At 35.2% G+C, this 26,289-nt stretch overlaps 1 long non-coding RNA gene across 1 annotated transcript; it reads left to right on the top strand.

Annotated features, from left to right (window-relative positions):
• The first annotated feature begins 15,913 nt into the window (after positions 1-15,913).
• LOC140509702 (uncharacterized) lies at positions 15,914-25,754 on the top strand. The gene is made up of 2 exons (XR_011968888.1): positions 15,914-15,996; positions 25,583-25,754. It is a non-coding gene; the product is annotated as an uncharacterized lncRNA (long non-coding RNA).
• Positions 25,755-26,289: the final 535 nt, after the last annotated feature.

Below are 26,289 nucleotides of genomic sequence, written 5' to 3'. Positions count from 1 at the left end.
TCAGTTACTCTAGACACTGCCTGATAGAAAGGATTTTCTGCAAGATCGGCTTATTACACATATCCAAATATCTAAATAAGTTTGGCTTCCTAAGGGGAGTCCATAAAAAAGGAAAGAAATGAGCAACCGTATTTCCCTGTTGGTATGTGGAAAACAAAGAGAGGAATTCATTAGTAAGTTTGATCTACTCTTACCCAGAGTACTAGTATCTCAGCTACTTATTTCAGAAAATCATGCAATATCTGTTGCTGTTTACAAGTGAAAAACAAAATTTATACCAGAGAAAACATATTACTCTCTAAGTCATTTTTGTATGATTTAATTCATATCGCCTCTAAATCACTCCCTAGGATGGTCAGGACAAAAGCAAAAAAAAAAAAAAAATACCAAAACAAAAAAGTCTAGCAGCGATTATCACCAAAACCTAATTACCATGAGAAAGATTTAATATATTTTCAAAAACTACAGGTTGTTTACTCTGGATAAAAGAATGAGTAGCATTTGTGAAACGGATAGTTAAAACTTTTTTTTTTTTTCCTGTGGGTTGCACAGCTCTGCTCTGAATTCTCTACTTTTATATGATTTTTATGAGAGCTAGTGTGAATGAGGCAGATCCTAAAATAGAAAACTCTCCAACAGACACCCCAAAGAAAAGAACTGAGTTAAAAATTATGTTGGGTTTTTTTGTGTATGTTTTCCTAATACTTTCAACAGAGATTTGAATGTTTGTTTTTTAAACTCTAGGTTTCTGCAAATTAAAGTCTATAGTAACTGGAATCTTAAGATACTGAAATTTAATGTATTAAATCTAAAATTTAATTATATTTGTGCCTTTCAAAATACATTTAGAAAGTCAGTTATAATGATGGGTCTAGACAGCTTTAATATATATTTTTTAAAAATCACTTAAAAACTGAGCACCATATATTTCAGTCTTGTAAAAATAGGACAAAACTGCTATGGTAACATATGCTTACAAATGCAGAGACTTATTGCTCAATTGTCTAAGGAAAATAACTTTTACAACATTTTTGAATATCTCTTATGAAATTTGATGGTATTTCAGAATGACCACTACCTACTAGATTGTGTAGATGAGATTTGAGGTGGAGGAAAAAAAACTTAGCTGTGAAATATACTGTATGATTTTTTTTTTCAGGAAAAATGAGTTCTGTATCTTAAGGTTTTATTAGTTTAATCCTTTGTTGAAATAAAATGCAGTATTGTGTTGGTAATCCCAGAAATGGACTAGTATTCTGGTCATGAGTCCTCAGTCTCCTAATGGATCATCAATAAAATAGTTTAAAAAGTCAGGTAATTCAGTCCTTGAACAAAACTGAATAGAGCAGTCAGATCATACTGTTATTTCCCAAATACAAGGTCAGTGGGTAATGTATCATGGTTATATATTTATCTGCTGTAGGTTTGTATATGACAGCTTTTTTAAAAAATGAGCTGCTGGTTATAAGAAGCTAACAAAATATGACCAAGAAGCTGTGATATGCTAGTGTTGCTCTGCATCATATTATATTGTTAGGCCAAAATAAAATGACCTGATAATTTTTTATTATTCTTACAGAAATTTGAAATTGACATTTCCATATGGTATTTAAGAACAATTCTCTTTCTGCCCAGTTAGTCTTCTCTTGCAGTACTGTAAGTTTGTGGTAATCACATGCACTTTCTGCCAGGGAACATATTCACAATTCTATTAATGGGCACTTTTCCCATACGACACTGTATATGTGTGTTCTCTGTATAAATTTCTGAATTAATCTTCATCCCATACAAAGAGTGGTACAAGGATGACTAGTTTTCTATCGTTTTCTTTTTATTGTAAATAAAATATAAAATGGAGAGGCTCTCTGCTAAGCACCACAAAGTACAGATATGACTTCATGTAGGTACAAATAAGCCAGCTTGCAGTGAATTGGGCCCTTCGGATTACCTCAAGTGACACACAGTAAGAAAAGCTTCTTGAACAGGGGTAGAGGTCACTGAATCCCCTACTATGCACTTACCAGGATTTGACATTACTTACTGGAAATGGATGTTTGTTTTTTGCTGTTTGGTTGTTATAATTATTTTTCTGAATACACTGTAACAAGGGAAGGACTTGGGTTTTGTTTTTTGTTTTGTAGTAGCTAAAATTCTGAAACTGTGATCAACAACTTAAATAACTGTCAAGCACTCTCGGATCTTGAATATATTCACTTCCTGTTCCATGTAGCAAAGTTCTCTTTATCGTCTCTGTGTTAAATTATGTAAAATCTCACCTTATTTCTGTCTCTTTACCTCAGTTTGAAGACTAGGCTACCTATTTTTTCAATTATTTCCATCTCTGTGTTTTTCCCCCTTTTGTTCATTGGCTGTATAGTCTGTTTACATATTTTTGTACTCAAGTGTAGTTTTATATTAAAAAGGAAAAAAAGAAAAATAGTAAATTTAATGAAAAATATTAAGGTACATAGTCTTTGTAACACTTTGACTTTCACAAATAGGGTACCTGAAAATATAACTCCATAAATTATATAATTGTACCTATGGTATGCTTGCCTTTTTTCTTGGTTTTTACTTGCTGGTTGTATTTTCCACTTCTTCCTACCCCAGATATAAATCGTTTTATAAGACACTGGAAACTTTTCATGCAGATGTTTAGAAAGATTTAAAAATTGTAAGGTAAAAAGTCTTTAACTTTTTCTGTTGAAAGAAAATGCTTTAAAAATATTATTATTGGAATTCCAGTTGGGGATTTTCCTAGACCCCACCTTTGCTCTTCAAAGCTGGACCTTTCAGAACTTGCTGTTGGCAGATGCAGAATGATTACTTATGCTATTCAGTTCACAATATCCTTTCATTTTATTTCTGTTCAAGTGCAATACTTCCCTAGGAGGCTTGAAAAATAGAGTCAATTTTTACCCCTTTTTTGACCTACACTTTACTTAATAAACAACAGTATCTTCAAGTTACAGTATTTTAGAGATTAACAAAAAAAATTGAGAGGAAACCACCCAATAGTGAAGAGGCTGTAGAAATGAAGTGTGGAAGACACAGCCTTAATTTCATAGTATATTTATTCAGACTAAATTTTCCATTTAAATTGGTGGGACTTTAGAGTCTGAAGGTTGATATTTTAAAATTTAAAACTTATTCTACTTCTTTGACTCTTGTCCAATGTTACAAATTAAGGAATGCTTTTTTTCTTTTTAAAACAACTTTTTTAAATGTAAAGAAAGGCACTTAACATTGTTTTAAAAATACATATCATCTCTCTAGTACAGAAAAATTTATTTGGAGCAATCTCATTCTCATAAATTTAGGTGAGGATTATTTTACATATCATACATATTTATATGTAGTGTACTGGGATTTGGTTTTGTTTTGGTACGTGTGTGCGCGCGAGCATGCACACCTGTTTTACACCTGTTTCCCTATAGAAAACTGCTATTATGTAAATACTTGGTTAGGTAAAAGATAAACAATTCTGTGGCATTTCTTTTAAAAGCAGTTTACTACATTTGTACAGTAGCCATGTGTCTTGGCCATTTTAGATTTATATTTTCTTTTAATAATACCAAAGGTAATTAGACTATCTTACAGACTAATTGCTTGACAAATTTTCTAGGATGTTTTGAGTTTTAGAAGCAAAAAAATAGTTCAAACCAGTAAACCTCATTTTTTCAAACTAATTTGGAAAAAAGAAAAGCCTATTATTTATATATATTATGTATTTCTATGTCTATGTATGTGTACCCCATAGACATAGACATATATATGTAGATATAGATATAGGTACAGTTATATATATATATATATACATATATATATATATATATATATAGAAATACATATCTCAGACCTTGTATGCCAGGCTTCTTCAGTTTGGGTGTCATTTTTAAGGCTTAAATATTTACCTCCAATGATGAGGTTTGCTATGGAAGTTCAGAAATAGCCTTTGCAGCCATGTCACCCATCACCCTGTTCTTTATCCTGTTGAAGACTTCTGCTCAATGGTTTTATCACTGCAGACTGAAATATGGGATTTGTATTTTTCTTTACTTTGATATACATGCGTACATGGTTTCTACATGTATGTGTGTATTGTAAACGTGTATGAGTGTTGTATATGCATGTGTGAGTGTCTGTATGTGTGTAAAACTAAATCTGCAGAAACTTTGTAATACTTTGTGAAAAGGATTATATTATAAAGGTTTGTACTGTCTGAGTGCACAGCTACTGGAATAAATTTAGGGAATCTCAGGAACAAGCATTTTATTTGTCCAAAATTTATTTCTTTTCAGAAGTGTAAGTGCAGTTTTTAATTCTGTATATTATTTAATATTTTACCAATAAAAATAAACTTATGACATAAAAAGGCCTTTTTATAAAAAAAATACCCTCTGGTGAAAATATTCACATCTTCTTCCATACAAAAAAGTTTGAAATACTTTATGGTAATAGGCTTGTTTAGAATGGATCAAATGGGATGCTATCATGAACTACGTTCTAATTAAGTACATATGTTCTTTATGACAGATATTTAGAAATTACTAATAGTTGACAATATTTTGTCTGCCTTTATCACACAGCTCAGAAATCCCATGCAACTTAACATTTGAAGACTTAATGGTAATAATGGCACGTTTTTGGTATAGCACTTCAAGGTTTAAAGGAAGTGACATAACCGCATGAGGCTGGAGTCAGAAAACCCTGAATTCATATGGCTTCAGACACTTAGGAATTGTGTGAGTCACCCTGGAAAAATATATGTGTGTATGTATAGATGTGTGTAAGTATACACACACACACATATATACGTATATATATGCAACAAAAGAAGAAAAAAAAGGCATTATCCCAAGAGAATGATTAGTTAATTAGTTATTATGTCAGTATTCAAGATAACTTCTTGAATAATAATAAAAAGATATACATTTTCAAATGCTGATCTTAGAATAAGTCTTAATAAAAGAATTTTTTCTATGTAATTTGGATTTGGTCCAAGGGCCACACTTGAGGACTTAGGGGGTCACATGTGGCGTAGAGGCCAAAGGTTTCCCATCCCTGTTCTAAGTTCATGTGACTACTTCTATCTAGTTAAGCTTTTGAACAAGTAATAGTTGATAAGTAAGGATATCATCTGTACCCAATCCCCTTCCAAATCTCTCAGGTCTTTGTTTCTAAGATTGGTATAAAGTCCTCAGAGATTATGACCTGCCCATTTTCACATAACTGGCAAAGTAAGTCATAAAGACAATTTGAATTAAGGACATATTAAGGTTCATCCTGCTATACCATGCTTTCTCCCCCAAATCATTAACTGAAGTTTTTGTAAGTCTTCAATTTGAAATAGTAATTATCTATTTCTTTTGTAAGGACCAATTTTCTCGATAATATGGCTAGTTATAAAAATATTCAAGTTAAACTTTTTATTGACTAGACACTAGAAGTAGGAAAACCAAAACAATAGTACCTAACCTCAAGTACTCAAGGACTACTTCTGGGAAATAAAAAAAAAAGTGTGATACTTGAAGTGATGTTTAGAATTAATGCTACAACAGCAGTAGCTGTCTAGAGTCATTTCTCTTCCTCCCCCCTAACCCAGTTTACACATTTATCATAACCCCAAAGATTCAACCCCATTCTCACCTTCAAGTCTTGAATCATTTGAAAGTCCAAGGAAGGATTCTCCCAGATACAAATGTATAGATTCATGATTGGTGATTAAAACTGGCAATATTTTTTACTTTTAAAGACCATAAAGCATTGGACATTCAAATGAGCTTTTTTTTTCATTGAATATTTCTTTTAAAAAGGACTAATTTATCTTAGGGGCCCTAAAAGTAAGAGATGTTAGTTGACATAATACAATAATTGTCCCATTGATTTCCTTCCTGAGAGCATATAAAGATTAATACATCATCACCAAAACATTTTTAAAACTTCATTGTTCATGGTACTTAACACAAGAGAGAATCAGTGAAAGCATACAAAAATATCTCTGGATTCTCTGTAGTAATATGGTTAAAGAGCTTGAATAATTGAACTGATTCTAATTTGAAGAATCATTCTAATTACCATATCAATATTGGTTTGTGGTGGAGTACTTTGAGATTTATATGCAATTTTCTTGTATGAAGTCTAGGTTAGGTACATCATTGCAGTGAATGTTTCTCTTGAATTGTGTATGGACACAATATCATTTAAGCTTACCACACCAAACTTTAACTTGTGATAATTACACTCATTTATTTCTTCTCTGATCTTCAAATTGTTTCATGGAAGTGAGATTGTGAAGTGTCTGATAAGATAATAGGAGAAAGAAACCTGGTTAATATAGTTTGAAAATCAAGTACCAGGATAAAGGGGTCATTCTATTGGAAAATTGGAAATAGCATGAGTAAAGTATCCATTTATTCTGGGTTTTTCCTTCCTGTCTTGGATGTATATGGTACTGAAATTTATTTTGAATGTGGCCTCCTGGTTTTAGCTGACACTTTGTCAGATAAGAATCCTGAAATCCCACGGAGCAGAAGATGTGATTCATGCCAATATAGACTATTCACATGATGATGAAATATGCAACTCTAAAGAACCGAGAGAATCCAGTCAAGAGTAACTATGGGAGCATCTACAGAGGATGATCATCTTCAGGTGTTCCGGTGAGAACAAAAGGTATGGAGACAAGGGGTTAGATGCTTTTGGTGGGATGCAAGTGCCTATAGTCAAGCCTATAAATAATGGGAGTGGGGGAATGTCAGTGTAAATTATTATTTAGGTCTCCACTAACTCAGGGAATAGAGATCAAAATAATAGAATAAAGATCTTCAATGAGACACTAGCAAAGGCCCTAGAAGAGAAAATTAGAGGCAAGGATGTGAGGTGCCATAGGCACCTGGATTATGCTACTCTTGAGGGTATCAGGAGTATGAGAAACTGGGAAATATATACAATGGCTGATAAACATTGGGTCACCTTCAATCTTCCTGATTAGAGACAGCAATGAAAGTTGTTTTTAGTAATAGTTTTTAGTAGATGTTAGTAAAAGTGACTGAAGAGCTGAGATAGATCTAAATACTACATGAAGGATCTCTTCCAGTGTTATCAAAAAGGGGATAGGGTCAGGGAGGGGAATCCCTTTTAGTTATTTAGCTTACACTGGTGAGATAAACAACTGATCAGGTAGGGATGATAGGGTCAATCTCACATTGAAATTCAGAGTTGAAGGACAATAGTGAAAGATCTTGGCATCTGGATCCTGGCTTATGATCAATCATCAAGTACTTACTAAGCACCTACTAGGTCTCAGGTACTGTGCTAGGTGCTGGAGATACAAATATAAAAGTGAAACAGGTCCAAGCCGTAGAGAGTTTACAATCTATTGGAAGGTGACATTGAACTCTCTTCCCTCCTTGTTTCTCTCTCACCATCTGTCTAGTTTCCTTTTCCTATTCCTGTGTCCTTTTCCAATTCCCACAAGTCCCCAGTTATCTTCTGTCTCTCCACCCTTTTTCTCCCTCTATGCATACATTAACACACACACACACACACACACACACACACCATACACACACACTCACACCATACACATACAAACCCTATTTTGTCCTTTTTCTTCCAACCCACTTTATCACCATATTTAGGTGATTATAAAGTCATTTTAATGTGAATATTATGTAAACAAAATAGAACTGTTATGTACAGATTACTTTTCAGATAAATACAACCATTGCCAGATCCATATAATTCATCCTCCCATGATTCTTGAAAAATATGGGGTGGTTCAGTGTTGTACCTTTGTACCGATGAAGGAAAAGTTTCAGATTTGAATTTATCTATGGTCCCACACTATATCAGTGAGGAAGCTTCTACTAGATCATAATTTCACACATTCCTAGTCTATTTTTTTCCCACTAAATCAGTACAATTAATTCTTAATTTCACTAATGAATTGGCTTTGTTCTATGGATCATCTCTTCCATGGGGAACCTGCAAAGTCACAAGTGTCTTGACTATGGATTCAATCACATGGTTTGGGAAGGTAAATTTACTTTGTAAATGGTGCCTTTGATTAAGGTAATTTCCTGGGCATTTCAAATGATTTGATGGCAAACCCAGAAATGATAAACAAGTGGCAGAATAAAATCTAGTGGGAAATTAAACTTTGGTTTAGAAAATCCACAAAGTGGATTGTCATAGATGATGTAAGTTTTCTGAATGTAGCCCTTAATTACATTGGACAGCAGTTCCAGAATGAATTGTAATTGATGCTTTGGAACAGACACTCTGGAAAGATTTGTAAGAGTGGACTTGGGAATGGTTCACAGAGACTTCTGGGGAGAAGAATGTAAAAGCCAAGAGAAGCAGAAGTAAAAGTGAAGTGTGCAAAAAGGGCCACCATTTTTGGAAGGAACATGTCAGGGAAATGATTCCCTGGATTGTTTTCCTTTCAGTGCTTTCAATCAGAGAGATCATGAAGGCAACCAGTTACCAGTGAGCTTCTTTGGGAGATTTAGCCTGAATGGTTTGGCGCTGAACAAACGTGTCTCATGAGACTTTCCTCCTTTAAAGACCTTCTCTCTCTCCCTTGTCCACCCCACATGAGCCTTCCAGTCTATAGAGGAAACCAAATGGTAACTGCCACTCTTCAGAGTTCAAACTGAGTTTAAAGTTAAAAGAATTTAGCAATGGCTACTGACCTGCCAATGGACTGACCTAGCTAGACGTTAATGTTTCTCCTCTCCCTCATATTTTCTATCTGTCCTTTGATATTGAATACAACCATTATATAATATAGAAACAATTTAACATACTAACCTGTTTTGAGTTGTTATTTGGTAGCAATGGAAGGTGGGAGAAGGTGGGTCTGAAATTAAAAATTGGATTCATCCAGTGCCCACTACTAATGTTGGCAGTGGGAGAATAAGCAGCTACAAAACTATTTCTCCTCATCAAGAAGTTACTATCTGGTGATTCCTCAGCAGCAGCAGCTTTTAGCCAGTCCAGGTGATAATAAAGATGGGAAAAGCTGAGATAGATATTTTAATCTCTCATCATTCCTCTCCAGACCATATGTGTGGATTTATAGTTAAAAGATATTCCAAAAGTTTTAGTGCAGTTTTAAGCTTTAATAACTTTAGAAATATAAAAGTACTAAATTTTCAAAACATATCATTGGAAAGTTTAATTATTTAAATGAATTGTACACTTATTTGATTTTGTGAATTTTGAATAATAAATTTTGGAAATTTGTTATTTATTTTTAGCATTCAGATTTTTAAAAATTTTGAGTTTCAAATTCTCTACCCTCAGCCACTGCCCCACCAATTGGGAAAGGAAGCAATATGCTATCAACTATACATATAAAATCATGAAAAACATTTCCAGATATAATAATTTTTAAAAATTTCAACAAGATAAGACACCCTATCATTATGCATTACATATGTGACAGTTTCTAGATAACATTCTCTCAAATTGATGTCTTTGAAGAGAGAAGTTTTTCTTGCTTGACTATGTTACTCACCTGATCTATTACCATTAGACTATTTCTTTCAGGGTCTTGTCAAAAATGATGTATATTCGTGGAAACCTCTTGGATTCTTGGATAGTTTTAAAGCTAAGATTTTCAATGCAATCATTTCAATCATTGAACAGCATCTGATAAAAAGTTTTTACAAAGTTCTAAAATTGGCTTGAGTGATGTCTAGCACAAGATGGTAGTTATCTTGAATTTTTATAAGAAAAAACCCCAATATATTTAAATTAATTGTCCTTTCAAACATTGTTTTTGTTTTTAAGTTTGTAGCATTTATTCTACTGAATTTATTAAAGTTTAAAACTGCGCTGACTTTTGAGATATCCCATGTATGTATGTATCTATTGTGAATATCTTTTTTGCAGCCAAAATGTCACGTACAAAAAGGAGATAAAGTAGATATTGCTATTCATTATATTGTTATTCAGTTATATTGTTATTTAGTATATCTGTAACAGAATTGTAGTGCGCTATGTGGTTTGTAAGCAAGTTCTGAATGCCTATTTTTTGCATAATTATTTTCTATATGTTGCTACTTAAAAAAAAGCATATTAATGCTATTTTCATGACCCTGAATTCATGGCTATTACAATGATGTTGCTCTACTTAATTACTTCATATTTATGTATTTTGTTGATTGCAAGAGGTACTAGTCATTGTAGCAAGATCACTGACCTTTCAAACATAGGACTGGATCCTGAGGAATTTGACATTGGTGATTCCACAATAACATTATGTCAGGATCAGTAGAGGCAGAATCTCAGCAAGAGGGCAGTAATGTTTTCCTTCCAGGAGTAGGATGTCCCTAAGGAGGAATCCCCAGAATTTAACTCTCTAACTCTTGACCATTCCAGGAAAACCTAGGACGGTTTCTCTATTTAGTATGGAAGACCTTAGAAACCATCTCAAAGAAATGCTTATTTAGATATATCCCCAATAACAGAAATAAAAAATAAAGAAGGAAGAATAAAAAGATATGAATACCTGTATACTACCAAACTTTGAACAGAAGAACAGAAGTATGTGCTATGTGCCTCAGCTTCAAGATGTCCTGGATTATCCACCAAGCAGTCAGTGGTTCTCAGTCTTGGACTTGTGTAGTAGATATTATGAGATTCCTAAGATGGAAGAAGATAAGGAAAAGACTTTTATGTGTCCAGATGGCTTTTACCAGTTTGATTGCATGCCCCCATCTCTGGGGCACCTGCCATTTTTTCCAATAACTGTTGGAGAAAACAAATGGAGATCTGAACTACGTAGAAGTGTTGATATGCATTAATAATATCATTGTTTTTGAAAATACACTGAAAGAGCATGAGAGACTCATGAAAGTACTAGATCAACTGAAAGAAATTCATCTTAAGTTGTTAATAAGTAAGTGCCAACTTCGCAGAACTTCCTTCAAGTATGTGAGGCACATTATATCCCAACAAGGAGTGATCATTAATTTAGAGAAAGTAGAAGCACTTTTCTATTTGGTCATGACCATGGAAACTTAGAGATTTAAGAATTTCCTGGGATTTGGCAGTTGTTATTGCAAATTTGTTAAAAACTTTATCTTATTGCTGAACTACTGAATGGCCCCATTGTTACATGTATGATCAAAGAGATTCAGAACCAGAAGGACAAGAGATGTAACATTGTCATAAAACCAATGAAGCTCATTGGAGATCAATGGTTGGGCAAATGTGATAAAACCTACAGACACTTGATCAACCAACAACAATATGAATACAACAGTGTTGGCCTACACAGACCCAAGCAAACCTTTTGTCCTCTACAAAGATGCTAACATAGAAGGATTGGGAGCTATCTTGTACCAAGGGAGTAGTAGTCACTAGAAAGCAATTTCATTTATAAGTAGAAACTTGACTGACATCGTGAGATATGTTGCCCCATCCATAAGCTTGAGTTTGTGGCCTTGAAGTGGGCTATCGCTGAAAAGTTCACAATCTGTTTGTGTAGCTCAAAATTCAAAGTCTAGACTAGTAACGGTCCCTTCTCTTACATTTTGATAAGGCCAAATTGTACCCTAAGTGCCAGAGATTAGTTTTAGCAGCACTAGTCAATTATGACTTCTAAATACAGTACAGACCAAGGAAGATTAATGGAGATTCAGGTGCCCTCTCCTGAAGGCTATATGCTACCAAAAGAAGATGAGAGCTATGTGTAAAACTTAGGGTGCTGGACTACACTCATGTGCAAACTCAACTGAGAACTTAGGACTTCCATCAGATGTCATACCAACTGTATATGTGAATCTTGTTTCTTTGGACCAACTTTTCCTGCCTCAATTGTTTGTGGATGATTTGCACCTAAAACAAACAGCTGATGAAGGATTAAGAAAAGTGATAAAAAGCCAAAAAGCAAGGAAGTAAAGCAAAAGAACTCAAGGGTCTAGTGTCCAGAAGACCCTTTGTTATTGAGACAATGGTGGAAGGTAGATCTGTGTAAGTGTTGTGCCAGACTGTGCCTGATCCCATGTATGAAACCAAGAAGTGATTGTGATTATCCAAAACAATTAATTTTGAAGTTATGAAAGTCTTGCTTGTGAATCTGGATACACAGATCAAAAAAGGACCTAAGTCTGGTAAGAAAGAGATTTTACTGGTCCCTAATGGCTGCTGTCACCCAAAAATATGAACCTTGTACCCAATATGTGCAAAAAAAGCATTGTCAACTTATGATGCATATTTGAAGATAAAAAGTACCAGTAAACCTTTGCAGCTTGCATATGCTGACTTTTTAATCTCTGGAAGGAGATAATAAAAATATAAATTATACCTTAGTGTTGATTGATAGATTCAAGCACATATGCATGAACTTGCTCAACCAAGAACCGGAAAGCATCATAGTTGCCCAAGAATGGTGATGAAAGTTTTTCTTTTTATAAAAATTCCAGTCTGGGATCCACTCTGACCAAGACAGAGACTTTGAGAGCAAATTACTTTATTAAATTTTGGCTTTAGTGTGTATCAAAAAGTCTAGAACTACAGTTTACCTTCCACAAAGAGACCCACAGCTTGAGTGTTCCAAAATGTATATTGTTAATATATTAGGAACTCTGAAACCAGAAGAGAAATACCAATGGAATCAACATGTACATTTTGTAGCCCGTGCATTCAATTCCACTAAGAATGATGTAACAGATTTTACAACCTACTTGATCATGATACACTTAAGTATTGACTTAGATTTTCAGATGAAAGTGGTAATACAAATATCCACTATCAGTATATTTCTCAATTGAGAGAGAAGTTAAAGTTGTTAGGCACAACTTTGACTAAGAGGAACTATGACCAAAGCAAAAGATGATATTATTCAAGAACACATCATCAAGACCTTCAACAAAGAGATCTATTAAAAAATCTTGGTATCAAAGAGACTCACAGGTTACATGACCTACAGAAAATCAAACCTCTGTAAATATGGTGAGAGACATGGCAGCCTAACAGTTTGCAGAATAGCTTCCAGATAGTCAAAGGGGTCCCATTTAGATAATTTACTGCAATGGCTTATTTCCCATAGGAGAGATAATTGGACTTTTCTGAAGAGTAGGTAAAAAGAAGTGATGGACAGTTACCCTAGTGGATGTTGAGCTAAAAAGGTGATCCATTAGTCATGAAACATCCACTGAAACATCCAGCTCTGAAAATATTTCTGGTGAATTTACTATTATCACCCTAAAACAAGTACACAGGGCAAGAGAATTGCACCAGAGATGACACTTTTATTGCCTAGAACTGCGACTACAGAGACTAGTTGGGTATAGATGCCATTCACATGTCACAAAACTACTGATCCTTTGCTACAAGTTCAAGTGTAAACTAGCAAATCTCTAAAATGATGATGTTGATCATGATCAACCCATACTAGTTACTAGTTCAAGTACAGGAGCACAGAGGTAATTCAGTGACAGAGACCTAGCAACCTGTCACTAAACAAACTTAAGATGTCACAAGTGAACCTGACATGGTTACACACATATCCAAAAGACGATATTAGAGATTGCCCTTGTGAAGCATGCCCCTTGCATGAAATTACATGTTTCTTGCTATACAAGTGCCATATGTTTGTTATACTTACTTTATGTTGTAGTTAAGTGCATTTGTCTATGTTTCCATGTTATGTTTGTAGTGTAGTAATGTCTGTTTAAATGTTTTGCTTCTTTTGTGTCTGTATCTGCTAATTATAGTTATGCCATCTTTATAGGCTTTTTAGAAATAAGTTTTTTATCAAATGCATGTAATCTTGAGCAGTGAATGTGCTATATCCTACATATAACCAAGATAAGTTGTCAATGAAGTATCACTGTGGAATGATGCTTTGTTTAGTATCATGTTTGTTGCATGTACTGTTGAATTTTTTTTTCAAATGTACCATAAGATGGTTACCTAGGATACCAGGAAAATCACCCTTTTTGTTAGAAAGTGTTAACATTTGTATTTCTGCTATATAGTTACAGGTGTCAACCATACCCTGGTTGACTAAGCAACTATAAAATTTCTGGCTCTAGAGAGGAACGATGTTCTGCCTTATGAACACAGCAATCCAGAATGCACTGCAAGGATATTTCAGAACAGAAACTCCAAGAAGACTGGGTATGATGGTGGCACTAGGAATGGTTCATAGAGACTTCTGGGAAGAAGAATGTAAAAGACAAAAAATTCAGAGGCAGAATTTAAGTGTGCAGGAAGGTCTGCCATTTTTGGAAGGAGCATGTTGGGAAGACATTGACTCCCCAAATTGCTTTTCTCCCAGTGCTTTCAATCAGAGAGACTGTGAGATAATTCACCCCAACTACTTACTGCCCATAGGAAAAATAGCTGAACTTTTCAATGAGCAGGAAGAGAGGAGAAATGTACGGTTACCATGGTGGATGCTCAGCTAGAAAGGTGATCCACTAGCTATACAAAGAAGGAAACAGCAATGGGCAACCAGTTGTCACTGTCAAGGGACATATGGTTTTAATGATGTGTTGCTAAACATACTTGATTCATGAAACCTCCCTCCTCAAAGAAACTCCTTCTTCTCTCTGTGATCTCTCCAAGTTGTGGAGAAAGCCATGTGGTAACTGCCCATCTCTGGGATTCAAACAGGGAGTTGCTGTCCTCAGCCCTTGAAGTCAAAAGCACTTAGCATTGGCTGCTGTAATGAACTGAGCTGGCTAAACATTCCTGTTGCTCTTTCCCCTCAGGTTTTTAGTCTGTCCCTGCTTTGATATTGGATACACACATTATATAAAAGAATTTAGTGTGTTAACTTGTGTTGAATTGTTATTTGGTATCAATGAAAAGTAGAAGAGAGTGAATCTGAAATAAAAACGGATCCAGTGCCCCACTACAGAAACTGGCACTGGGCAAAGAAGTAACTGAATAATGATTTCCACTCCTCCCAGGCTCACCACAAGCAATTACTACCTACTAGTTCCTCAACACTAGCAGCTTTTAGCCAATCTAAGATGGCTCCATTGAACAAGGAAGACAATGATAAAAATCCCATCTGGAAATTATCAAACAGGGATGAAAATTTAAGTATAAAAAATTAATTTAATAAAACTATCCCATTTCAGCAGAAGCCATGGACACATTTATTTCAATCATCTAAAAAAAACAAGTAACCCTAAGTAAACAGAAATAAAAAGCAGAGATTTTAATCCAAGCCAGCATTCCCCTAGTTATCTTCACATATGCATATATGTATGTATTTTGAGGTGAGCCCTAAAACCAACTATTGTAGGGGAATAGAGTAGACCAATTGTACTGTAGTGAACTCTCCTGGAATCCTCCAGCCTCAGCACCTGAGCCTGTGTTAAGTAAGCATGAGGTTTTCACTCACCACATTGGTGATATATTGGAAGTGCTACATAAAGATGCCTTTGTCTAGGTGATTAAAATAAATTTGACTATGACTTCTGTTGAAATATGATGTTTTAGTAAGTAAATTTTCATTTTGCTTACCTAAACTTCCATTCCTGTTGACTCATTTCCAGATCTTATTTTTACCCATTTTTTCCTATTAAATGGAGGCAACTACCTTCCTTGTTTCTTTTTTTTTCAGACTGAGATATCCCTTCCATTCCCTAGCCTTTATTCCCTCAAGCATGTCCTCTTGTTGAAGCAGTTTCTGGGTTTGAGTACTTTCCAAATGCACTGCAGGAAGCTGTCAGTTAAGAGACATTGAATTAAACTATGCTACCTGTAGCTAGTGACATGCTCTGGACAACTTTTCCTAGTGCTAGCTGACATTTCTTTACCTTTAGTTTACAAAAAGGAGCCTCCAAACCCTTCTCCTTCTTATCCACCATGAGGTGATATATCAATCCTACTTTATACTTTCTGTTATAGGAACAAAGCCTAGTGTTGCTATGTGAAGGTTTTGGACTGGAGCCTGATATACCCCTGCTCATCTCTCCAGTCTTCTACCATAGACTTGTCTACACTTCTCACTTCTATACTGTAAGTAGCAGCCTGATTTTTGGCTTTAAAACAGTCTACTCTTTTGTCTCCCCTTCCTACTTCCCCCTTCCCCCATTTTCTCATCAGATTAAAGCCTGCATATATAACATTATTGTTTGATAAGACTCAGAGGAAAAAAACTGGGACAGTAGATGACTCATATTTTTCCATAGTCTTAGCCAAATTACCTTTTAGTCATCTTAACAAATGGTAGTTTGGCTATACCACAGCTACAAGTATAAGCCTAAAACCTTTTGCTTTCTCCTTTACTGCTCTGACAAGTCTGCTTAAGCAAGCAAATTGAATACTTGATTATCTGTTTACCATGAGGAAAATACCTCATACCTGGGTGATAGAGATATACTTTGTGGACCTTCTTGCTTTTATTTCCTGAGTTCTTTGGATAAACTGTTTGAATATGAGCTTGGGTCATCGGTCTTATTCTGTGAATATAAAAATGAATGGCCATAATCCCTTTCAATTATGAAATGCTAATATTCTACTCTTGCTTTTCTGAGATTTTTTAAGTAAAAGAAATTGAAATTCCAAAATAGCCGCACTGTGGAAAGATATGAATTTTATTAGATTTTAATTGATTCGTGCACATTTAAAAAAGCTTAGGTAAGAACATTTTTTTCTGAGCTTGCTTTCTTCACTAAGCTTTTTATTTGTTTGTCTATAAAAAAGGCAAAGTCTGAAGATATCTCTCCACTCTTGATAAGATACTCATACTACTACCTGGCACTAACATGTTTTGCATCTACTCTTTGATTCCTCAGTGTCTTTATGCATAAAGGTATAACCTCTACCCTGTAGCACTGTCTTTCTCTCCAAGAGTCTAGTATTCACTGATGACTTTGGGGTAATTTGGAGTATTGTCAAAAATACTCCCTAGAATTTAATAAGTATTCATTCACTGTCTGTTGAATTGACTTCCACTATGAATGTTGTCTTGTCTCTTATTGATCTTAAGTTTGTGGCAAATTTGATTTATCATAATTACGTCATATCACTTTGTGAACTTAGCACCAGGACTATATCACTCTTAATAAATATCTGTATTTGATGTATGGAATAAGAGATCTAGATATGATCAGAAAAATTGGGTTCCCAAATTGCAGTGTGGCAGCAATGCCCAAATAAAGGCAATATTATTAGAAGACCATTCTTGGCCAAGGTGGTAATGAAGATTATACTTACTCTTTTCCACATGTGCATTGCTCCTACTGATACTGAAAGGTGGCTATGACTGTACTTTCAATGTGTAGATCATGTCCTTAGTCACTATACTGTCGAGTTTAGACATTTTAGGTGGTTTTGGGCAATATAAGTATATTAAGTATATTAATACCAACCTACTTCTGAACAGAGGAAAAAGAGGAGCAGGAATGGATTAAAGAACTGCTTAGATACTATATTCATAGGTTGTTAAGTTCATAATCCATATATTTTCTAGCCATTTGTTTTTTGGACTTCTAAGATCTTTGGGAACTAGGTTATAAGTGATCCAATATATATGTGTATATACATATACGTATATACACATATACAATAAGCAACTTTTTCAACGATTCATATTTTTTAAGTAATAAGGTAGGATTGGGGAGTAGAGAGAAGGACAAAATGTTATTTCAAGACAGTTTTAAAAATGCCATAACCCTAAAAAGTACTGATCTAGTTCATCATTTACAATGGTATAGTTGTTACAGTATATGAATTCTGAGTCCGTTTCTTTTTATGTACTGATTCATTCATACACAGAGCATTATTAAACAAATTTTATGTATTAAGCACTGGGCTAGGCATTGAGAGAGACACAGATAAATAAGACAGAATTCTTGCCCTCAGTGAGCTTATAGTCTAGTAGGGAAAACTATTAAAACCTAACATGGTAGAACTCCATTTTAAATGTAGTGTTAGAAGCCTCAGTTCCCTTATTTGTAAAATGAGGAGGAGTTAGACTAGATGGCTTCCATGTTCCCTTAAAGATATTGATATTAGTGACCTGTGTCAGAAATATTCTCATCTTCTTTATGTGCCATAGTAAGAAGAAAGCACGTTGTACAATACATATAGCCATGAATTGATATGCACTGTCATATAATCCATGGTACAGGATGGTTATTTAATGGCACTTTACTATCATTTTAACAATATATCAATGCAAGGGTGTAACTTTCAACATAGATGTGAAAATTAATTATGTAGTTGAATTTATTGTGCAATATCAAACATTTGGTTAGGAAAACATTCATTCAGATGTGTCATCACTTGACATGGTGAGAATGGAGATTGATGTAACAGAAATGATCATCTTGTGTTGTTTCCATTTTTGTTTGAAACAATCAAAGCATTGTCCCATGCACTTGAGTTCTTTGCTTCTTGATCAGATCCTAGTGATACCATAGGATCTATTCTCTAAGTTGAATACATACTGCACATATGTTAAAATTTATGCACATTTTAAACTCTGAATTTGATTAATCCAGTGCTTCTATTAAAAAGGGGATAAAATGTATAAATTCTCTAAATTCCTAATGATCCATCAAACTTAACACTCCAGAAAACTGGAGAAAAGCAACTTATTAGAGATGGCCCTGAAAAAATGGGGAGTAATTGAATTCATGTTTTTTTCACATGATGATTCCAGCCTATTTCATATAATGTATACTCAGTTTTCAGCTAGTTTGCCTCCTTGGAAGATGCATATAGTCATAATGTCAAACTGTAGTCAATGAACATTTAATTGCTGCTTGCTATGCTTGAGGCACCATACTAAGTGCTAGGGATACAAAAAAAGGACAAAAATTCAATCCCTACCCTCAAGGAGCACACATTTTAATAGAGAAGACAACATGCAAACAACTATGTACATATGAGAGAGATAGAGGATAAATTGGAGGTAACCTTAGGAAGAGGACATTAGGAGCAGGGGAGCAGGAAGGAAACACTAGGCAAAGCTTCTCACAGAAAGTGAATTTTGAGCTAGTTGTGTGTTGAAAGAAGCCTGGAAAGTCAGGAGGTAGAAACAAGAAGGGAGAACATTCCAGGTCTGAAAAATAGCCAATGAAAAGGCATAGATAGGAGATGGAATTTTGTGTAGGAGGTACAACGAAAAAACTAGTAATATTGGATATACAGTATATGGAAAGAAATAAAGTATAATAGCACTGGAGTGGTAGGAAAGAACCAGGTTGTGAAGAGCTCTAAAAGCTGAACAGGATATTTTATATTTTATCTTAGATGTAATAAGCAACCTGTAGAGTTTACTGTGCAAGGGACTTATATGGTCAGACCTATGTTTTAGTAAAATCATTTTTTGGCAGCTGAATGGAGGATGTATTAGAAAGGGAAGAGATCTGCTTGAGGCTTGGTGTCCAATCAGAATACTGTTGCATTAGTCAATGTGTGAAGTTATGGGAGACTATAGTAGAGAAGTCAATGTGTGAGTGGAGGGAAGAGGATGAATATGAGATATTATTATTAAGGTAAAAATGATAGGACTTACAACATATTTGATATATGGGATAAGTGTGAGTGAGAAATTGAAGATACTAATACCTAGGTTGCAAACTTGAGCAACTGGATATATGTGTGGTAGTACTCTGAACAGTAATAGGTAAGTCCACAAAAGGAGAATATTTGGAGGGGAAAGAAAACGGATTCTATTTTGGACACATGGACTTTAAGATGTCTGTGACACATACAATTTGAAATGTCCATTAGACAGTTGGTGATGCCAGACTGGAGGTTAGGAGAGAGGTTAGGGCTAGATAAATAGATTTGTGCATCCTCTATACAAAAATGATAACTGAATATATAAGAGATGATATGATCCCTGAGGGAGATAAAAGAGGGTCGTAGGCATAGCTTTGGTGGACACCCACAGTAAATGGTTGTATTCTGGATGAAGATCTAACAAAGAAGACTGAGGAGTGACTAATCATATAATAGAGAGATCAGTGTCATGAAAACTTGGAGAGGAGAAAGAATCTAGAAGTGGATGATTGACGGAGGTCAAGTTGCAGAAAAGTCAAGAAGGATGAGGATTGAGAAAAGATCAATTAAGAGATCTTTGGTAACTTTGAAACAACTAATTTTAATTCATGTTGAGATTAGAAGCCAGTAGGTAGAGTTAAAAGAAAGTGAAAGGAGAAGAAGGGGAGTCACTGACTATAGATGACTTTCTCAAGGAATATAGGATGAAAACTGTTGGAGTTGGTCAGATCAGATAGGGTTTTTTATGGATAAGGGAGAGCTGAGTATGTTTGTACGCATCAGGCAAATAGTCAGTAGACAGAGAGACTGAAGATTAGTGAGAGGAGAGGGATTATTAATAGAGGGCATGATGTTCTGGAGAAAAAAAAGATGACATGACATCAGGGTTGCATGTAGAAGATTTTGCCTTGGCAAGGAGAAAAGTCATTTGAAATAAAATTAAATTGTATGAAGGAGAAGATAGTGGGGTGGCTTTTGGGGAGATGAGATATGAAAACAGGATATTTCAAGATCTAACATCTAAATCTGTTTTGAGACAGAAGTGTCAATGAATTTGGGATGTTTAGGGAGATCCTGCTCCTCCCCCCCCATTATTATCTCTTTTGCAAGTTTTATTTCATTTTTTTAGTGTCAGTCAGTTGAAATAACCAACATTAAATTATTAGAATCATCTAAGATGCCGTTTTAAAATAACATCATGATTTTATGAACTGTATGTACTTGTGTTTTTCTCAATTAACATTGTGAGCAAAGAAAACTTTAAATGAGATGTCTGCTCTGAATTTGGATATGTCTATGAGGGAAAGAGAACAATACCAGTGAAATCCCACATTCAATCCAAATAAATAAAGGCATAGGGAACTTACAGATATCTAAAGAAATACAGACATTATGAGCAGAACACTGGGTTTATAATCATGAGGAACTGAATCATGAGGGTTTGAATCCAGTTAGACACTTCCATGGTTGTATGGTCTGGGAAAGTTACTTAAGACCAATCTGAGCCCTTGTTTTTCCATAAAATGGAGGATCTACCTTAGAGAGTGATTGTGTTAATCAAATGAGATAGTGTATATGAAGCATTTTGTGAATTTTAAAGTTCTCTATAAAGTGAATGATCCTGGAAATACTACTTTAGATGGAATTCCACTAAATAGTCATTTAGGAAAGGTGCCTTCTGCATGTATTGGAAGCTCCTTATTAAGTGAGTATCCTCCTAAGGCACTTTAAAAAGAAGTGAGCATATAAACCAACTCTGAGGGCTAGATATTACAGTGTAATTAATAAGTAGTTAACTGAGAAGCAGTGTGATATAGTAAATAGAGTCAGTCCCAGAGCAAGGAAGAACTCTTCCTCCTATGAATAATATTGGCTGTGTGACTCTGGGTAGGGTAGCTTAACCTCTCCATGCCCCAGACAGCTCTCTGAGGCTCTAAGGAACAGAGCAGGTACTGATCTGATTGGTAAATGAAATTTCCTTAGTGGGGAATTTCAATACAGTGAAATCACTGGCTCAGGCCAAAAATATAAAAGGATAGCAAATGTATAGATGTCTAAGAAGTTAACTTCACATTATTATGGAATGTGATTCCATTTTATTCCTTTATTTTTAAGTGTCTTTTGAAAAATTGGAATCCATTTAAAGTAAATTTATTCTTCCACATATGCCATATAATAAATAAATATAATAAGCCATTGGCATTCTTTAGACCTTGAACAGACCTTGAGACCATCTAATGCAAAGATTTCATTTTATAGATGAGGAAATTGGAGCTTCTACCACTTGGATTTATTACATGTTGTATTTATTAGTTCTAAAATGACTGGGAATCATTACAATTGAATAATGGTATGATTCAAAGACACAAAACTTACAGTGTTAGAACAAATCTGTACATACCTCAAAGCTTTGATATTGTTATTTTTTTTTCCTGCATAGGTTTCTCTGGTACTAAATTGTAACTCTGATTTATATTGGTATACATTAATAAGGTTTTCCATTTCTGATCATGTTAGTTTTCATTTAACCACTAATATATTCACAAAAATTAAACCTAACCAATCCATCCATAGATACAGGTTTTCCATAGTGAAATTTCTAATGCTACTTTCATGAATTGTATTAAGAGAACACACTTAACCTATGATATGAAAGAAACCTTTAAGATTGAACTCCATCAGAGTGATAGATCATTTCAGCTGAAGAATCCTGTGAAATAATATTCTATTAAAATGTGTTTGGAGGTTTGTAACACCTTTTTGGCTAACAGGACTGACTCACCAGTAACAAAAAGATCCTTATTAATGATGAAAATGATATTTCACAAAAATCCTTCATGATAAACCTGTTATATCAAATGGAATCTACTTAATAATCTCTGCTTATTCATTATGGTTTGCCCTAATAGTTAATTTGATGCCATATTTAGATCTGTGATCTCATTTGTGTGAATACTCCTTCTAATACATGGGTCACAATTCCTACATATCTTCTCATCCTGGGAAATTCTCATTTATGTCCTCCTGTAAGACCACTGGGACAGTCTACCCAGAGTTCTGGGGATCTTCTAGTTCTCTGAACAGAGGAGAATTATCTATTGGTTATCTCTCACTCCCGTAATAATGGGCCCAATTTCTTTTCCAGTCATATACCTTCCTCTGTTGTTTAACCTGGACTAGTCTAACTCATTCATGTAAAACACTGAAAGAGCCATGCTGTTCAGTCTTGCAGTCTCTTATTTAAACCGAGATAAAGCCTGAAAGGGAACAGCCTGAAATGCAAAAAATCAGGTGTTTCAGTCAAGTCCTAATAGCATGAGGCCATGTTTGTCTAGAGACCTCCTAGTGCTCCCTCTGAAGAACTCCCTGTCTATTTAAGAGAACACTACTCCCCCCTGAGCTGCCCTTGGTGAGGCTCAGAAGAGTAAATTAAGGCCATCAACACCTAGTTGTACCAAGACAAAGACAGACCTTGCTAGCAAAACAGGTGACTTCCACCACCTTGACCAGGAAAGAGTTTCATTTTGGGGCAATGGCAGAACATTTTATTTCTTACTTCCCACAAAGGTCAAGTGTTGTCTGACCAGACTTTTTAGTACTGCCTTGCCTCAGGGGGATGCACAGGTGGAGAGTGCTACTGTATCATGAGGCCAACTTTACCTGAATTAAACTTGACAAGGGAACAAATTTTGAACTGATATATTAAAACAAGCAACATAGTAACTATGGAGCTTGTAACTTACTAGCAATGGCTGCCCAATGCCATGTGAAGTAACAGACTGGTTTTGTTTTCTTTTGGTTTGTTTCTTTTTAGTGTAATTGTTTTGTAATATTTTAAGCTCTTATTTAAATAAAACTGGTTTTAAGAAATGTGAAAAGAAAGACATCGGCATTAATATCATTCACTAGATTAAGAAAGGAAGGAGAAAGAAGAGAAATGAGGACACTTCTGTTCTAGAGGGAAATGGCCAGATCTAACTGGTCTTGGATCCAACTCTTTGGAAAAGCAGGAAAAGCCTCAGGTTCTAAATAACCTACAATGTGTGTAACTGAGCTAATCATGGATAATAAAAACTATATCCTGTAAGACTCTTTCCTCCAGTCTAAGTATCTATCCATTTGGAATAATTAGGATCTGACCTGTATAAATTATAAGGCCCCAAAGGCAAAGACTGAATTTTCACCTCCTTCGTTGTGCTTCCTCCGATGTTAGTCATCCTGGGGGCACTCAATAAATCCCAGTTCAGTGATTTAATAAGCAGCATGCATCCAACCTAATTTTTTAAAAAAGCAAAGCTATTTCAAATCTTTGAGAAATGTCAAATCAAATAATTTTAGAGGCTTTCAAAATACTTAATTTTTAAAATTGAATTTAGAACTACAAAGAACCTTAGAGATTATCTCCTTTAATCTCTTCTTTGAAAGTCAGTCAACGCTTACCATGTGGGAAGCACTGTAAAAAAGTGCCAGGGATATAAGGCAAAATCATGACTGTGGATGCCAAGGACCTCAAGCTCATATTCTAATAGTGGAGACAATATACAAGCAACTGTGTTCATATATAATGTATACAATGTAAGTGGAAGAGATCTCAGGGGGCAGGTACCTAGTAGGGGAAACAGGGAGGAAACCAGAAAGGCCTCTTACATAAGGTAGGATTTGAGCTGAGTCTTAAAGGAAACCTTGGAAGGGGAAGAGGTAAGGAGGAAGGGCATTAGAAAAGTGTAATAAGACTGGAAAAAGTAGGAAGGGATCAGGTTGTAAAGGGCTTTAAAAGCCAAAAAGAGAATTTTATATTTGATCTTGGAGGTAACAAGGAGCCATTATAGTTCTGTGTTAGGGGAGTGATATAGTCAAGACTTGTGATTTGGGAAAATAATTTTGGCAGCTGAGAGGAGGGTAGATTGGAAAGGGCTGAGATCTGTTTGAGGCTTGGAAACCAATCAGAACAGTGTTGTAATGGTCAAGGTGTGAGGCTATGAGGGCCTGCACTCAGGGTATTGGTTGTGTGAGTGGAGAGAAGGGAATGTATATGAGATATTGTGAAAGTAAAAGTCGCAGGATTTGGCATCACATTGGTTAAGTGGCATAAGAGTGAGGTTGGGCAGCTGGGAGGATAGTGGTGCCCCACGGATAGTACCTGGGAAGCTTAGAAGGAAAGATAATGAGTTCTGTTTGGGATATTTTGAGTTTGACTTATCTATAGGACATCCTGTTTGAAATGTCTAATGTAGGTGGTTGGAGATGAAATAAGGAAACTTCATTTTCTTCACTGAAATTATTTTGTGTGACTTTGCATATTCTTTTTCATTTACATACTTGCTGGTCCTGGGCAAGTGACTTAACCCTGTTTATCTCAGTTTCCTCATATGTAAAATGAGCTGGAGAAAGAAATGGCAAGTCACTCTAGTATCTTTGCCACGGAAACCCAAATGGGCTCACAAAGTCACATATGACTGAAATAACTAAACAACAACAAATCTCTCAAGTAGAATCGTAACTCCTTGAGGTAGGAAACCTTTCACAAGTGGCTTAATAATTTTTAAGGCTTTTCAGAAGTTTTAATTCCCCAAAGTCATTCCAATAAGTCACTGGAGGAACTAGGTTAATGCCTAGATCCTCTAACTCCAATCCAGCCACTAGATTATGTTGAAAAATGTTAACCCTTCTTCTAAGGCTCAGACAGTTGAATACATTAAACCATACAGCAGGGAAGAGAGTTCTGTGTTTGTCCCCTGAAACTATTAAAAGAGCTATCACATTTTATTGGGTAGAAATATTGTAGAGTATGTGCACTGTAGCAGTTTGGATTTAAGATTGAGGAAAGCCATAGAAAGCACAAACTATTAACTCACTTGTGCACTTGGTCGTTTGCAACTCATAGCCCACATCTTCTCCCTGCCCCCCTCTCTCATCCTAGGCTATACACAAACAAGCTCTCCAATCTAAAGCTTATCAAGATAGAAACAAGGCCAGACCTGCTCTTTTAGATAAAATGCTTTGGCTTCTAACTGCCTGGCTGCTTATCTTTCATCTTGCAGTGTTAACCATAACCCCTTTCCTGACCTGCTCCACTTCTTGTTTTCAGATGAACTGTAAGGACAAGGGAAGAAAAAAAATGCTTGATGAACGAGTTCACTTACTCTTGTGCTTCCCCTTTCTGCCCTCCCCCTCCAAAAGCTGCTCATCCTCTTCACAGGCACAAAGCAGGAGAAGACTGTCTACTTCAAATCAATAAAGAAATTACTTAGAAAATCTTGGCCATACTGTGTATGTTTTGGTTTATTTATGAAATTTTTCTTTCACTTCACTGTTATTCTGACATCACTATAGTCTTGTCTTAATAGTTAGATGTATGAATCCATAATATAGATCTTATGGATCTATTTATTTGTTGTTGATGATATTTTGCCCTGGCTTAAGGGCAGTGGTAAATTTAGTTTATTCTCTCTCTTTTCCTACTCTCCTTCTTTCTTCTCCTCTTTTCCTTCTTTTCCTCTTCCTTTTTCTTGTCTTTCTCCTTTTTCTTTGCCTTCTCCCTGAGGATCAAATAAGCCGAATCATCTTCTCATCCATAATGTTTGGTTTGGCTTATCTGAATTCTTGTGTTTTCATCCAAACAAAACATTGATTCTTCATGCCCTTTGCTTGGCACCTGAAAGTGAAAATAGTAGGGGATGAGCAGTCAAGATCTCTAACTCTTAGCAGGAAACCTGTCAATGACTTGCTATATAACCATTATTTTTGTATGAAATTTTTCTTGAATGTGAAATGTAAAGGGCAACAAGAAATGAT

This window comes from Notamacropus eugenii, chromosome 6 (assembly GCF_028372415.1).
Source record: "Notamacropus eugenii isolate mMacEug1 chromosome 6, mMacEug1.pri_v2, whole genome shotgun sequence".
Taxonomy (NCBI): Eukaryota; Metazoa; Chordata; class Mammalia; order Diprotodontia; family Macropodidae; genus Notamacropus; species Notamacropus eugenii.
This window is presented reverse-complemented; position numbering and strand designations above follow the sequence as displayed.